Source organism: Rhipicephalus microplus, chromosome 5, assembly GCF_043290135.1.
Source record: "Rhipicephalus microplus isolate Deutch F79 chromosome 5, USDA_Rmic, whole genome shotgun sequence".
In the NCBI taxonomy this organism is placed as follows: Eukaryota; Metazoa; Arthropoda; class Arachnida; order Ixodida; family Ixodidae; genus Rhipicephalus; species Rhipicephalus microplus.
In genome coordinates this window covers 183,509,193-183,526,575 of record NC_134704.1, presented here as the reverse complement: position 1 = coordinate 183,526,575, position 17,383 = coordinate 183,509,193, and the positions used below count along the sequence as shown (strand labels likewise).

The 17,383-nt window shown below is 46.4% G+C and overlaps 1 protein-coding gene across 1 annotated transcript in view; it reads left to right on the top strand.

The window, feature by feature from the left end:
- The window catches only part of SamDC (S-adenosylmethionine decarboxylase), a 98,208-nt gene that overhangs the window by 63,238 nt on the left and 17,587 nt on the right, over positions 1 to 17,383 (top strand). The gene's annotated exons all lie outside the window — the stretch shown is intronic.

The window sequence follows — 17,383 nt, the reverse complement described above, 5'->3', positions numbered from 1 at the left end:
GGGCGCTTCCCGCCCGAAAGATAAGTGGGCGCTTCCCGCCCGAAAGATAAGTGGGCGCTTCCCGCCCGAAAGATAAGTGGGCGCTTCCCGCCCGAAAGATAAGTGGGCGCTTCCCGCCCGAAAGATAAGTGGGCGCTTCCCGCCCGAAAGATAAGTGGGCGCTTCCCGCCCGAAGTGGGCGCTTCCCGCCCGAAGTGGGCGCTTCCCGCCCGAAGTGGGCGCTTCCCGCCCGAAGTGGGCGCTTCCCGCCCGAAGTGGGCGCTTCCCGCCCGAAGTGGGCGCTTCCCGCCCGAAGTGGGCGCTTCCCGCCCGAAGTGGGCGCTTCCCGCCCGAAGTGGGCGCTTCCCGCCCGAAGTGGGCGCTTCCCGCCCGAAGTGGGCGCTTCCCGCCCGAAGTGGGCGCTTCCCGCGGGTCCGCACAAGCATCTATAGCCCACCCCCCATCATACCCGGGGCAAATTTCGCGTCGGATAAGCGTGTGTCGGCGCATCGTGCCCAAGCTGGGCGCTGAGCGACGGCAGCTTTTTTTCTTCAGTATTCATATATATTCATGCATATACTGTGAGTGATGCCGACGTTGGCGGCAAAACTCAGCTGAGAGTATAAATTTGTTAAGGGGAAGATTTATTCACCGACAGTGGGTCTTGCTAACGGCTAAAAGAGTGCACAGTCATGCAGGTCATGCAACCCACAACAACCACGTTGTCGTCTGCCTCCTTTTGGGTGTCATTTCAGCTGTGCCGGAGCGACAGTTCCATACACGTATTATCACCCTGGCCATTAAGGAACCGTCTCAGTGCCTGTTAAATGAGCGAGTCAGCGTTGTAGGGCTTTAGACGAGAAACGTGGACTACTTCCGTTCTGGGTGCAGCAGCCGATGAGTTTGTGGTCGCGGCAATCTTGTAGGTCACAGGTGTGACCCATGAAGGACTCGGTAGGGCCCAGCGTATCGTGGTAGTAGTTTCTCGCAGAGGCCAGCACGTCGAGGTTGGAGCCACAGGGGAACAAGAGATCCTGCAGAAAAACGGCATCTCTATGTCGACGATCGTAAAGAGACTTTTGTGCTGTCTGCGACGACGATAACTGAGCGCGGGCTACCGCGCGTGCCGTGAGAGCACGCCTGATGGCATACTGAGCGTACGAAGAGTAGATAAAATGGGTTGTAGCCCGCTGTTTTATGAAGCGACAAGTTATAGGCGAAGGTGACGAACGGCAGAGCTATGTCCCAATCAGTGTGTTCGGTAGTTACGTACATGGAAAGCATGTCTGTCAATGTGCGCTTTAGGCGTTCCGTAAGGCCGTTAGTCTGAGGGTGGTAAGATGTGGTGAAGTTGTGACGGGTAGCACAAGGTCGGAGTAGACCATCAACCACACGAGATACAAAGTAGGGACCACTCCACTGTCTGTGAGCAGGTGAGACGGAGCGCCGTGCTGGAGAATAATGTCGTAGTGCTGGAAGTCGGCAAGGTCAGTTGCGCAGCTGGTTGGTAGTGCTCGAGTGATTGCATACCGATTGGCATAATCTGTGGCCGCTGCAATCCATTTATTTCTAGTTGAAGTAGGAAAGGGACCTAGCAAGTCCAACCCCACTCGATAAAACGGCTCGGCTGGAACTTCAATAGGTTGAAGAGGGTCGCAGGGGGAGTCGTAGGCTTCTTTCGGCGCTGGCAGTGGTCGCAAGATGCGTCGTAATGGCGAACAGAGTGGTAGAGACCCTTTCAGAATACTCGGCATAAGTTCTGGAGGCTCGTAGATGTCGAGAAGTTGGAGTGTCAAGGAATTGTCGCAGGACATCTTTTCGCAGGTGATGTGGTATGATGAGTAAAAGTTCCACGCTGTCGGGGTGCAAGTTTCGGCGGTACAAAACGTTGCCTTGAAGCGGGAATCTGCTAAGGGAAGGGTCAGTATGACGCGATTGCCCCACCACGGTGGTCTAGTGGCCAAGGTACTCGGCTGCTGACCCGCAGGTCGCGGGATCAAATCCTGGCTGTGGCGGCTGCATTTCCGATGGAGGCGGAAATGTTGTAGGCCTATGTACTCAGATTTGGGTGCACGTTAAAGAACCTCAGGTGATCAAAGTTTTTGGAGCCCTCCATTACGGCATCTCTCATAATCAAATAGTGGTTTTGGGACGTTAAACACCACAAATCAAGTATGACGCGATTGAAGGCCGTCAATGATGGTGAGTAGCGATGGATCCCGGTGCTGTTCATCGGCCACGTTCAGAAAGTCAGTGGTGGCTAAAACGCGGGCATCGGATTCCAAATCAGTAGAGTTAGGTGGATCAATGGGGTGCCGGGATAAGCAGTCAGCATCGCTGTGTAGCTTTCCAGATTTGTACACAACCGAGAACGTGTACTCCTGTAATCTAAGTGCCCATCGGCAGAGTCTTCCTGTAGGGTCTTTAAGCGTCGACTGCCAGCAAAGCGCATGATGGTCTGTCATGACTGTGAACGGACCCGTATAAGTATGGACGGAATTTCGCAATGGCTAAACGAGGGCTAAGCATTCCCACTCAGTGATGGAATAATTTTTTTCCGCTTTGGACAGAAGGAGACTAGCATAGGCCACCACACGGTTGGTGCCATTTTGTGTCTGAGCAAGTATAGCACCAATGCCATGGCCGCTTGCATCGGTGCGAAGCTCTGTTCGAGCCGGTGGATCAAAATGAGCCAACACAGGTGGTGATGCGAGGGTGGTAATCAACGATGCGAAAAAATGTTCTTGGTCCTTCTCCCAAGAAAAGGCCACATTCTTTTTGAGGAGATCCATAAGGGGCCTACCAATATCTGCGAAGTTGAAAACAAAGCGGCGGAAGTATGAGCAGAGCCCAATAAAACTGCGAACTTCTTGTGTGGAACGCGGAACCGGAATTTCTCGGAGTGCACGAACTTTGTCAGGGTCGGGTTGAACACCAGTAGTGTCAACAAGGTGGCCGTGTAGTTTAATCTGCCGGCGTTCAAATGAGCATTTCGACGAATTCAGTTGGAGACCAGTGCAATGAAAAACGTCAAGAATTGCCGAGAGACGAGACGGGTGGCTATCGAAGGAACACGATAAAACGATTACATTATCGAGATTGCGAAGGCAGGTAGACCATTTGAAACCGCGGAGAAGAGAGTCCATCATACGTTCAAAAGTAGCCGGGGACCTTGAATGTATAAAGGCCGTCGGCTGTAATGAATGCTGTCTGGTCGCAGTCGTCGACCGAAATTCGCCAGTATCCTGATCGAAGGTCAAGGGATGAGAAATAGTTGGCGCCGTGGAGGGAGTCGAGCGCAACATCGATTCGGGGTAGAGAATAAACGTCCTTGGTGATCCGATTCAGGCGGCGATAGTCGACGCAAAAGCGCCAGGTTTGTCCTTCTTTTTAACTAAGACCACAGGAGATGCCCAAGGACTCGATGAAGGCTCAATGACGTCTTCGCTCACCATTTTCTCGACCTCCGTCTATATAACTTGGCGCTCAGTATGTTTTACACGTAAGGGCATTTGTGGAGTGGACTGGCGTCACCGGTGTCAATGCGGTGGGTTTAGGCACTTGTGCGGCCCAGGGGATGGTCGCCGACATCAAAGATATCCAGGTAAGAAAATAGAACACCCCGGAGCGCTGCAACTTGGGAAGGTAAGAGGACGCCGGATATCATTTTGTCTACAAATGCCTTATATTGCAGGGTGATGACAGGTTTCGGCACGGTCTCATTGTCAGGGGTAAAAGAACAAATCAAACATTCATCAAGGGTGGAAAGATTGGCTAAAGTGATGCCTCGGAGAAGAACTTGGGTCGACGTAGAGAAGTTCAGAACTGGAAGTAGCGCCGTGTTAGCAACGATCACTATAGTATGTGGTAGTGCAATGTGGTGCGTAAGGGTCAAATCAATGAGCAGAGCCACCAGATTGTCTCCATCAGGAACGGACAGAAAGGGCGACACAGGAATGTACATAGCAGCCTGGGGCGGTAGCCCTAGAGACTCAACGGATCGTAGCCGAGTGCGACTTGGAGGAGTGAAATCAGTGCACAAAGGCAATTCGAGCCGTAAGATACTGGTAGAACAATCGATGAGAGCGGAATGGGCGGTTAAGAAATCATTTCCAAGGATGATGTCATGTGTGCAAGCATCGAGGACTGCGAAGAGAGCGTAAGTTTGGTGGCCGGCAACAGTAACATGTGCAGTGCTCATGCCGAGCACCGATGTTCGACTTCCGCTGGCCACTCGAACAGTAGAAAACATAGCAGGTGTGAGAACCTTTTTCAGGCGAGATCGAAGTGTAGAACTCATAACAGATACTTGGGCACCAGTGTCAATTAGAGCAGTAACGGCGTGGCCATCAATGAACACCCGAAGTAAATTGCGTCTTGAATTTGTTGCCGGTTGAGGACTTTCATTCGGAGTTGTCAACGCAGCGCCACTTCAAGGAGCTGCACTCGTACATTTCCCGGGGAATGACCAGAATGAGCTGGTGACGGAGAGCGGCGGCATTGAGGGGAGCGTGTCGGCTGACCCTGAGGTGACGGCGAGCGGCTAGACCAGTTTCTTTGGGCGACGACGTCAGCGTAGGACGGTTCGCAGCGTGGAGATGAACGGCGAGGTGAAGGGTCCTAAAGGTAGTCATCTGGAAAAGCGGGTTGTGAATAGTGTCCACGGTCCTGACAGCGGTTGACATTAGGAAAGCTTGGCCGGAAATACCACCTGTTGTGGCAATGGCGGGAGATGTGCCCAACTCGAGAGCAAGAAAATAAGATGGGTCGATCATCGTGCGTGCAGCACTCAGGTAGATTTCGGTAGTGTGGTGGAAACCGAGGAGTCGAAGCTGCTGTAGCGATAAGGGGGCAGTGTGGTGGTCCGTGTTGGGGACGGGAGTGCTCATGGGCTGCGGCATGAGCATGGTGGGCTGGGTAATCTGGACGCCCAGGTTAGCAAACTCCTGACGTACGACGGCTTGAATAAGCGAGACTGTTGCCCAGTTGTCTTGCGCAGGGGGCTGATAGGAAGCGGGTGCCGTGGCTTCCAGCTCCTGGCAAACAATCCTTGCGATATTGGCAGGAGGCGCAAGTGAACAGGGCGCTGCAGAATCCTCGCAAGACAAAGTCGCAGCAGTGTTTGGTAGTCTTGTGAAGTGGTGAGTTATTCGCCTGCTTTTAGCTTGTTCAAATCGTCGGCATTCAGATATGATGGAGTCGACAGTGGTACAGTTTTTACACATTAGTATGTTGAAAGCATCATCAGCAATGCCTTTCAACACGTTGCTGATCTTGTCCGCTTCGGACTTGTTTTTGTCAGTCTTCCGGCACAGTGCCAGTACGTCTTAGATGGACATGACAAACGACTCCGTCGATGATTGATCGCGCGATGCGCGTTCCTGCCTGGCTGCCATCTGACGAGCAACTGACCGATCGAACAAGTCGCGAAGCTTTTGCTTGCATCTGTCCCAGCTGGTTAATTCTTCTTCATGCGTCTCATACCAGGCGCGTGCCATATCTCATAGGTAGAATAGAATATTTGCCAGCATAAGCGTCTCGTCCCACCTGTAGTGCTTGCTGACGCGCTCAAATAATGCGAGCCATTCTTCAACGTCCATGCTGTTCGTCCCGGAAAACGTGCCAGGGTCAAGAAGATGGGGGGGAATTACAGTTGATGGAGCTGGCGCGGATGGCGAGGCCGGAGTGCCGGTTTCAGGCATCGCGGCTGGACAAATCTGGCGTCCACTGCGGAGTTCCTGAGCCGGGTTGTGTGAAGACCCCGCACCTTTCACCAAAAGGTGTTACGGGGAAGATTTATTCACCAACAGTGGGTGTTGCTAACGGTTTAAAGAGCGAACAAGTCATGCAGGCTAAGGGGGAAGCTCGAGAGTCCAACCCACAACAACCACGTTGTCGTCTTCCTCCTTTTGGGTGCCATTTCGACTGTGCCGGAGCGACAGTTTCATAATCTTATAATATAATTTCTATTGCAATAATACGGAGTGTCGGACAGCGGCGCACTGACGTTGTGGGTGCACAACGCGTCATCGGCACGATTGGTGTGGTTGCGTTCTCCATGGTCTTCAAGATAGCGAGTTCAGGGCATGTCTCTATGCTGCGCGGGCGCCAGTTTGAAGGCCACGCGCTTTGTTTGTGTGCCGCTGTGCTTGCGTGGCGCTACTAGCAGAGTTTTCTCCTGCATTCAACAGGTGGGGCTTTGCCATAAAAGGGGCAACTTTCGAATTTTGATTGATGTTGTCCGTGCTCACACTGCTCACAACTGTTTAACATGGTTTCAAAACTACGTTTTGCCTTTTATTGCGTTGTTATTTTGTGATATAATTGCTTGATTTAACGCTGTTTCGATCATCAACGGCACTGGCTATCATACCGAAATAAAATAAACAGCCACATTTCAAAAAAGTTCTTTTTTTCTCTTTCATCAAGGCGAAAGTGGGGGTGGGTTCATTATGCGAGTGGGTTCATCACGCGACTAAGTACGGTATGTGACCTGCACAAGATATCTTTATCAAGAACTAACCTATAGTTGAGGAGCAGGCCATTGCATTTTGTCCCTCCTAACTCACACCTCGGATCAACAAATATGGGTTAGCATATTTTTGAGATATTGGTAAAAAGACTACCACAGTGATCCCACTCCTCTGTCAAAGTGCACCAAATCATATTCTTATAAGTTCAACGGAAATTGCGCTAAACTGCGCCAACGTCGCATTTGAGAGCATCTAATATTGGCAATAGCCATGTCGGCGCGTTAATACATGCACACCTTGTTCTCGGGGCCACCAAAGTCACAATCACATGCCTATTCTATTATGCTGAATAAGCAGTGGTCGCGCTTGCGTTTTAAAAGCTATTATGCTAAATTTGGTGCTGACGCAAGTCTGTTGTGCAAGTACGCTTAGCAGCGAAACCCGTTCTCTGCTTAGGCATACGACGTCTAGTCCAATCGGTAGCGTGAAACGGGGGCGACGATTTATCAGCGGACGTTGTTTGTTGTAGAAACACTGTTGATTATTTAAAGAGTAGCCTGGTATGTAATAAAGCAATTTTCACGAATAACTGCACGCGTGCTGCGGGTATGTCTGTCACATCCATGTCTGGACATTGCGATATAATTTTCCGTGCTTCGCATCCGCAGAACATGTAATGGTGGGAACGTGTTGACAGTTTTCCTTTTAATATACTTTATTTATGGATCATCATACAGAACTGTCTTGTAATTTTCTCCACCAGCACATTGTCATTTATAATCGCAGTGGCGCTAAAAGCCCCTAAAAGACCCTGCCTTTGAAACTCCAGGTTGCTAGGGTCCAAATTGAGAATTCTCACGTGCTTTTTTTTTTATGTCATCTCATTAGTAAAAGTATGCCTCCTGGTCGGAGCAGCCGCAATTCGGTTTTAATACGTGCAGCTATACTGAGGCCATCGCTGGTGGCTCTGGTGTCGAAGGCCTGTGAAGCAACTACACCCACATCTGTATCTTGCTTTCCAGAGTGAATAGCTGAAGGTAAAAAGAAAAGTTATTCTCATGACATCGCATTTATTGCTTCGTTTTGAGGGAGGGGTGGAGGGGAGGCTACTGCATCACTTGAAGTAGCGGGTGCACGCTATCTCGAGGCATAATGAGACCTCATGAACTTTCTGTGCTACTAACATTTGCTTCACGTTTAGGTAACTGACAGCACGAAAGCTTCGGACACTAGAGTGATTATTGTCTCTTTAGCCAGTGTTATTTTGAGTTTTGCGATATCAGATCCAAAAAAAACTATTTGTTCATTTCACTTTTACTCTTAGCAATAAATGCAATACCAACAAATCATGTTGTTATGCCATATGATAAGGATTCACGTCCGCGCACTTTCAAAAACTTACTGCACGCACGGTGTTCGATATCCACAACTTCAGTGACTAGAGACCCCTGAAACATCTCTTGCACGCTTATGCACGCGAGATGAAATCAGACTTGTCTAAAGCGCCCAGCTGGTCGCTCCAGCTGGCGTTTTCTTGTACTGTAATGTAAGCATCCACACAAGCTTGTAGCTAACATGAGATAGAAGCAGTGGACAACAACAGTGTCTACAGGCACGCGCTCTGCTGCTGTCAACCAGTGTGATTCTATCTGTACAGCACCAACGGCACATATGAATGGACCTCCAAAACAGCGCGACGATGGTGTGGCCGCATTGCGATCAAGTCTCAGTGCAGACCTTTATATGGCGCTCTAGAAAGCGGAGCACTTTTTGCAGTCTGTTAAGGTTGAGAGTTCAAGAAAGAAGCGTATGCCAGCCGTAAATAGTGCATGCGCCAGGGATCACATCTTTATGGTAGTTCCCACAGCCGACTAGCAGCAGTCACGCGACAATTTGCGACTGTTCGCAAACAGTCGGGAATGGTCGCAAACGGTCGCAAAGCCACTGCTTCGGCTAGTCGCTTCCTGGCCGATTTTTTTTTAGTCGCGCGACTGCAGTCGGAAAGCTGCTGGAACCAATCAGCGATGGTCATTTTTTGTTTTCTGTTTTTCATTGCGCTGGCCTCCTGCCGCCAAAGAGAAACGAGTGTTACTCTGGGTCTGTAGCACCGTGACCACCAGGGAGTACTTGGCTTGGAGATGGTGGGGCGAAGCAGCTTGAGCAAAGTGTCAAGTTTACGTGGTGGCATTTGCAAGAAGCTAAATACCGTCAATATAAAGAGAAAATGGATTGTGCGCTATCTTTCCCCGTATTCACAATCATTTTTTATCTTGAACTTGTTCACATTGTTCACATAGGGGGGGGGGGAGCACACATAGTTCTCCCCCCCCCCCCTATGTAATGCCCTTCGGGGCCTTTAGGGTATCTGAATAAAAAAAAAAAAACTTCACTTGTCACCGCCTTCAATGCAGCACGTTTGGAACGCCTTTGTGCTTCATACCTTGGCACCGAATGAAGACACCGCGTTCGAGACGCGTTTTGCTGCATTGTAGGCTGTGGCAAGTCAAGTTAAATTCAAGGACCGTTTCCGAATATGTACCACTCTCGCAAATACTCCTCGTCGTCTCAGCGCAGCTTGGGAGGTAGGCGGCTTGCATGGCCAGCAGACTCTTGCGAGTGAAGGGATGGTCACACCCACCTGCGGCTTTTTTCTTTGGAAAGTTCTCTGCTGCTAGCACTAACACCATGGCATAGCGCATCAGCTCCACGACAGTCTCTTGTTCTTCGCTTGAATCGAACTCCTTGACGCTGCTGGGCATTCCCAGCAGCGTAAAAGAGTTCAATGTGCGAGAACGAGCGAAAACAATAAATGCAGCGCCCGGTTCCCTCCGCTCACTCAGCTGGCGGTGATCAGCTGATCGGCGTCGGTCTCTAGAGTTCTCGCTGATAACGAGATCCAGATATGACTCTGCGATTTTCAAAGTGAAAGTTCATAACAACGCCCCCCTCTCCCGTTGCGTTCCTAGCGCCATTGTTCCTGTCCCTTGGACACGGGCAGCGCGTTCCTCTCTGCTCGAGTTACAACCAATGGAAGGGCTGGCATGCGGGGTGATGTTGTCCCATCTGCGGCCGTTGCAAAGGAAATAGGTCGGCTCTTCTTATCTCTGCTTTAGCAGCGTTCTTAGCCCCCCCCCCCCCCCCCCTCCTTGCGGACTCTTGCCCGCGTGTAAAACATGATGCGCCAAGGGATGTTAGCGATTTGAACAATACACAAAACATGACGGCCAGTGGCGTAGCTGGGGGGGGGGGGGGGGCACACCGGGAAATTGCCTTTTCCCACCTCTGAATTCTTTTCGCCTACGCATATAAGCGCAAAATGACCTTATGCCTCCCCCCCCCCCCTTCAGATCGAAGTGCAACCCCCCCTATTCTGTTTAATTTCTGGTTACACCTGTGGACCGCAAAAATCAGTCGAGATTGTTCATGTAACTGCTATCCCATCATAAACAAAATGAATCTTGCTTTTGAGTTGTCTTAGGCGTATGGATAAGGTGTGCTGTGATATTTTTTTTATGCACTGCTTTTTAGAGGACATGGTAGGGTGTTTTTGGAGTATAGACAGCTACGTAAAATATTGCTGCAAAAGGAAAATGATGTTTGTTAAATTGTGTAGTTTCAGCACAGAGATAAATGCTGGAGGAGGTTGGCTTTGAGAGTAGCTCAATGACATTGTATTACGCCCTAATCTAATCAGTCTAATCTAAGCATCTAATCAGTCATGAAGAAAAAGAACATTTTTAATTATTGAAGTCATCTTATTCACTTGAGACTGTGAGTCTGTAGCGTTGTACATCAGTGTTCGCATACCATGTGTGCTGATAACCACATAGGTGTATTTATATTGTTATTTTATGAAGTATAATTTTATTCATCTAGTGTTCTCTTTCTTTGCTACAGAAATAATCACTGAACAAGTTAAGTTTTTCCACAATGCTCAACAGCATGACTTCATCATTCTTGCATCATTTACTGAAATAGGGAGGGCTTCTAAGATGGTTAACTCCATGAAATTCGCAATGAATCTAACTATTTCAAGCTCTTCACAATGACGGAATAACTTTGTTGAATATCCAACAAATGGAAGGCCTGGGGCCACCTAGATGGCCGCTTGGAGTTGCTGCTCCTGCGCTGCCTCCAGGGCTCGCTGGATGGTTCAAAGGTAGTCCGTAATTTCCGAGCTTTGCAGCGCGGCCGATCACCATTGCACCCGCAGATCTTCCAAGGAGACCGCCATTTGATATTGGTATACTCGACATCCTCACAATGTGTTGAAGCGTGGCTCTACCAGACTTGCATAGCTTTTTGCATAGCTTGCATGTGTCGCACTCGTATATGGCAGGGTAGAAAGTCTTTAATTGCACGGGATTGGGGTAGCTTTCTCTCTGTAACCGCCTCCAAGCAACAGACTCTGCTCAGTTGAGTTTAGAGTGAGGTGGTGGACAAATTTGCCTCTGCATTGGTAGTACTTGGTTATATCACTGAATGTGGTTTATCGATCTTTTTCTCTCCATGTCTCCTCCTCCATGTTCCCCTGACCCGTGGAATTCACTCCTTGCTCAGTTCGGCGAGTAAGACCTCGAGCCTCGCAGTGTGCTACCTCATTGGGATTGACTGCGGAAACGTCTGGAGCTGTATGCACTGGGAACCAAAGCAGTTGTCTGTCGTTCTTTTCTACAGTGGAAAATATTGCTTCGTTTACACTCGTGATGTGCCACTCCTTCGGGGAGATTCGGCCCTTAGTGTAATTTTAATTACCTATGAATCACTGATAATGTATTGAGCATTCATGGAGACCAGTGCTAGCGTAATGGCTACTTCCTCTGCTGTCTTGGAAAATTTGGTAATAATTGACACACTGGTAATGAGCTTTTTGTTGTGATCTACGACTACTGCCATGTAGCTATTTGGGTATTCTGCTGCATCTACGAAGGCGGCCTTGTTGTCTGACCCATAGCTCTGGATTTTTTTCTTGCTCTACTCGTGTGTCTGTCCTTGTTGTAACATGGATGCATGTTCTTGGGTATATTAGGTACTAAAAGTTTCTCACAAATTTCTCTCGTGATTGTCCTCATTCACAGTTTTGATTGTGGTAATTCATTTCTAGCTTGCGTAGTTTATTCCGTCCAGTAGATCTTATGTTAGTCGTTCCATATGAGACATTTGTTGTGCTTCTATGAGTTTCTCCAGTGTGTTATGGAGTGTTAGCTTTAAAAAAAGGTCTGTGCGCGTACTGATGGGAATACCTAGCGCTAGTTTGTACACTTCTATTATCAGGTTGTTATTTTTGGTCTTTTCAGCTGCAAACCAATTATGGAAGGCTGCTATGTATGTAATCTGACTGATTACAAAAGATTGTATCAGCCGTATGATAATTTCTTCTTTCATATGCTGGTGCTTGTCAGTAATTCATTCTATTACTCTTATGGGGTTTGTTAACTTCACTTCTAATTTTTTTAATGGTTTCTTTTTGTTCTCTATTACAAGGCCCAGTGCCTTGAGTTGGTTGACTAAAGGGATATTTTGGCCGCTGCCTGTGTGTGTTTTAATTTCTTCATAAGCCTCCTTTCTTCACAAGAGCCTCAGCATAATTTTTCATGTCCTTCAATGTAATTACAACTTGCTTTTTTTAGGATTTGAAGATAGCTGCTCCAGTTTACTCCAATATGCAAAATTTTGCTGCTCTAAAGTGCTCCAAATGAAAAGTGTTGCTGCTCCAAAGTGCCCCACATGAAAAATTTTGCTGCTGTGAAGTGCTCCAAAATGAAAATTTCGCTGCTCCAAAATTTGCTGGAAATAAGAAGACCTCAATGGCATCACTGCTACCATACAAACTTGAGCAAATATAACACTTATGTTAATGCTGAATATGAGTAGACAAGAGCGTGGGTTGGCAATTAAAAAGTCAAGCTCGCTAAATAAATTTTGTGCTTGGGGCTCACCCCAGCATAGACCCACCCATATTTACCTTAACCGGACTTGGAAGGGACAATTGGGCGAGTTGGTGCACTTCTATCTTAAACGAATATTAGCGCAACAAATGCAGGGACTCGCTGTTGTTTGTCTTTTCTTTCCCGTCCCCGCTTTCGTCGTGCTAATATTCGTTTAAGATTAACAGGGCTCACCTTATTCAGGCTCTCCAAAAATATTATTGCTTCTTTTACACTTCTGATGTGCCTCGCCTCTGGGGAGATCCCGCCTTTAGCTCGCACTCAGACTCTCGGCCCGATCTGAGCCTCAGTGAGTCGACTGATGAATGAGGTTGTTGGCCTATGGTTGGTTGTGGTGAAGCAAGTTTTGTTGCGGGCTGCGATCGTCTGGTGGTTTTGTTCATCACAATAAGCTCTGATTTTATAGCAGCCAAATCACATACATTGCTTGCTGTCCTGATGAAACAAGAAACGGCCTTTGATGTTTGTTTAGGGGCTTCAGTTTTCTGTAATCACGTATTGAATTGAAACAGGTGGTTGCAGAGTCGTAGCTCGTCACCCTTACCATGTTTCATTATTGGACTTGAAACAACTTGCTGACGTGCCTGCATGCAATTGCATATGACCTTCTGTAGCCACATTGTCTTACTTGACTCGTTGTTAAAAAAAAAATGAATTAATACTTTGTTACATAAGTTGTAAAGAGGTAAACAAGATCACATGCAAGGTTCTTTGTCCTATGCATTGCATTTATGATGCCTCTACACTTTTCGGGTTGCAGAATACTTTGCTAGCCTAGCTCCTCGTGCTAAATATCTGTGAACCGCAATGTGTGGGGCTGACAAAGAAATGACACCATTTGCTACACTTGACAGCCAGTTCATGTCGTAATGCCCTTTGGCATCTGCAGTACACTGTCTTGTGGAATTAAATTATGGATGCAGAGTTTCAAGGTTTAAAGCAGAAGGCATGCTATTTTCTATATCACCCTGCATGTTGAACGCTTAGGATTGAGGCTAGTGGGCTGTGCAATGTCAGTGAGCCTTTGAGAATTCCCAAGTGGCCGAAGTTATATGCTGTCCTGCACTTATATTCAGAGTCAGTATTGAATGTTAAACCCTGCCAGCCAAAAGCAAGTGAACAAGGCTGACGAGGGCAGGCACTTCATTCTTGTTGGCCGTGTTCTCTTGTGTAGATTTAATTTGCACTAAGGGTCAGAGGTAAAGCGGCTAGTGAGGATCAGGTAACATCAGATTTGCTGAAAGTGGGAGGACAAATTGTGTTAGAAAAACTAGCCACCCTGTTTACGAAGTGTCTCCTGATAAAGAGGGTACCAGAATCTTGGAATAATGCTAACATTGTCTTAATACATAAGAAAGATCACCAGGTCACTTATTTTCGTGATAAGCTACTTAACGCAGTTGAAGCTCATGTACCAAACGGAATGTTAAAGAAGAGAACAAAACAAAAGCCTTGGTTTAATAAAGGCATTCGCAGGTTAATTAGGAAAGCACGAAGTTCGTACAGAAAATTTCGCAATAGGAGTACCACGTCTAATGAACAAGAGCTTAGGCATGCAAACCTGACACTAAAATCGGCAATAAAAACAAGGAAAGATACTTTTTTTGCCCAATTAAGCGATAGGTTAAAGCAAAACCCGAAAGAGTTCTGGAAGTATGTGAAACAAACTAGAAAAGACGATATAAGTATTCCTGCTCTGACCGTGGAGGGTGATACTTTGTGCACCGATGAAGAAAAAGCTGAAGCTTTTAACAACTATTTCCAATCAGTTTTTACTCAAAGCACACCTGGCGATGTGGGGGCGCTTCCAGTCACGTGGCCTTCCATGAAAGACGTGGAGGTTGATATTACTGGTGTTGATTGCTTGTTACGGCAGATAGATACAACTAAAGCAGTTGGACCAGATGGTTTATCACTATTTGTTCTTAAAAACTGTCACAGCATCATTGCAAAGTATTTATGCATTATATATGAGATCACACTAAATACTGGAGTTGTCCCACATGACTGGAAAGTTGCAAACGTTATCCTGGTTCATAAATCGGGTGATAAAAAGCTTGTCAAAAACTACAGGCCCATCTCGCTAACAGCAATTTGCTGTAAGTTATTTGAGCACATCATATACTGTGAAACAGTTAAACACCTAGAGTCAATCAACTTCCTCGCTCCATCTCAACATGGTTTCAGAAATAGATGCTCATGCGTAACTCAACAAGTCGAATTTCAGCATTACATCGCACAGTCTATAGACAGTGGCGCTCAAGTAGATGCAGTGTTCCTTGACTTCCCGAAAGCCTTGGATACCGTCCCACACAATCTGTTAGAATTGGCAATGCCCTCTGCAAACATAAATCTTAAAGTTATCAATTGGGTAAAGAACTGTCTAAACGATCGACAGGAGAACGTAGTGCTTAACGGATCAAAATCATCTGCGGTAACCGTTACGTCCGGTGAACCACAGGGGAGCGTAGTAGGACCTTTGCTTTCCTGATTTATAATAATGGCATAGTCGATGGTATTACCTCTCTCATTAAGTTATTCGCAGATGATTGTGTAGTGTTTAGAGTGATTAAATCGCACAAGGATGCTGAAATTCTGCAGCATGATCTGTACCGAATATCAACGTGGTGCCAAAAATGGAAAATAAGTCTAAACGTTTGTAAATGTTGCTGTGTATCATTCACCAACTAGATTAGTAAACTAGACACAACATACAAAATAAATAATTCAATAATTGGCAATGAATCCTATTATAAGTATCTGGGCGTCTATCTTCCCGACAATTTCAAGGGGAATAAACACATTGACTTAACTGTGACTAAGGCAGGCCGGATGCTATACTTCATACGCAGAAATTTTAGGCAAGCTTCACAGACCGTGAAACAAACCCTTTATCTCATGTATGTAAGAACTATTCTAGATTATGCTTGCATAATCCGGGATCCCCATCAGCAATACTTGATTGACGCATTGGAAAAAGTTCAAAACCAAGCAGCCAGATTTGTTAGCAACAACTACAATTCCTTTGCAAGCATCACAGAAATGAAACGAGCATTGAAATGGGAGACACTGATGGTAAGGAGGCAGAAACCGAGGCTTAAATTTCTTCATTGTATATATTATAATGGAAATGCCATCAACCCTCTTGATTATCTGTTCACACCAACGTACATCTCTAATCGTCAAGACCATTCACGAAAAATATTAGAATACCGCTACAAAACCCACTCTTTCAATAGTTCTTTTTTCGTAAAAACAATACAGGAATGGAACCAACTGTCTACCGGATGATCTCGTCAATGAAACTGATAATGAATCCTTTTTCTCTTCCTTGTAACAACTCCTACAATATCACTGCCACTAAGATTGGTTTGCTGTCTCGAAACGTGTGGGTGTTTACAAATGCATGACTGTGACGTTTTCGCTCACCAATATTCGAGTGTTTTTTTTCTTCTCCTAAAATATTTTGAGTGCTGTTTTATTTGTTGAATCTATTGTTTCGATTGAAAACTATGTAGTCAAATTATTATGTGTACTTCCCCTACGTAATGCCTCACGGCAATGTAGGTGACATGTAAAAAAATAAAAAAATAAATAAAACAGGAAGAATTACAGGCCTATCAGCTTGCTCTCTGTCGTATACGAGCTATTTACAAAGGTAATTGCTAACAGAATTAAGACGCTAGAATTCAGTCAACCAAAGGAACAAGCAGGATTTCGAACAGGCTACTCAACAGTCCACCACATTCATACTATAAATCGGGTAATATGAAAATGCTCAGAATAGAGCCAACCACTATACATAGCCTTCATACATTATGAAAAGGCATTTGATTCAGTAGAAATATCAGCAGTCATGCAGACAATGCGGAATCAGGGCGTCGACAAAGCGTGCATAGACATTCTTGAAGAAATATACCGGTGATCAACTGCCACCATAGTGCTCCATAAAGAAAGCGACAAATTATGAATCACGAAGGGTTTAAGACAAGTGGATATGATCTCCCCAATGCTATTTATTTCGTGTTTACAAGAGGTTGTCAGAGGCCCAGATCGGAAACATTTAGGCATAAGAGTTAACAGAGAGTCCCTTAGTAACCTGCACCTGCATTGCTGAGTAACTCAGGGGACGAATTGTAACTAATGATTACTGAATTAGACAAGAGGAGCAGGAAGGTAGGTCTTAAAATTAATCTGCAGAAAGCTATAGCAATGTACAACTACCTCGTTAGAGATCAGCGCTTTGAGATAGGTAACAGTGCACTTGAAGTTGTAAAAGACTACGTATACTTAGGACAGGTAATAATGGCGGAGCCAAACCATGAGATTGAAGGAACTAGAAGAATAAGAATTGTGTGGAGCACATTTGGCAAGCACTCTCAAATTATGACTGGTAGATTGCCACTATCCCTCAGGAGGAAAGTATAGAACAGCTGCATCTTGTTGCTACTTAGCTATGGAGCAGAAACATGGTGACCTAGAAAGAGGGAGACTTAGAAAGAGGAGAAGGGAACTGAGGACTACGCAGCGAGCGATACAAAGGAAAGTGATAGTTGTAACTTTAAGAGACAAGAAGAGAGCGGAGTGGGTCAGGGAACAAACCGGGGTTAAGGGTATCATATTTAAAATCAAGAAGACGAAATGGATATGGGCTGGGCATGTAGCGTGTAGGCAGGATAACCGCTAGTCATAAAGGATAACTGACTGGATTCTTAGTGAAGGCAAGCGGATGAGGGGGAGACAAACTTAGACATGGGCAAATGAGATTAGGAAGTTTGTGGGTATAAAGTGGCAGCAGCAAGCACAGGACCGATTTGGGTGGCAAAACACCGGAGAGGTCTTTGCCCTGCAGTGGACGTAGTCAGGCTGATGATAAGGATGAAGGGTCATGATGATAAGGATGAAGGGCACAGCTAAAAAACAGTCCTATATATTGCGAAGTTCTAAACTTTAGCTGTTCTTCGTAGTAGAGTGGTACTGATC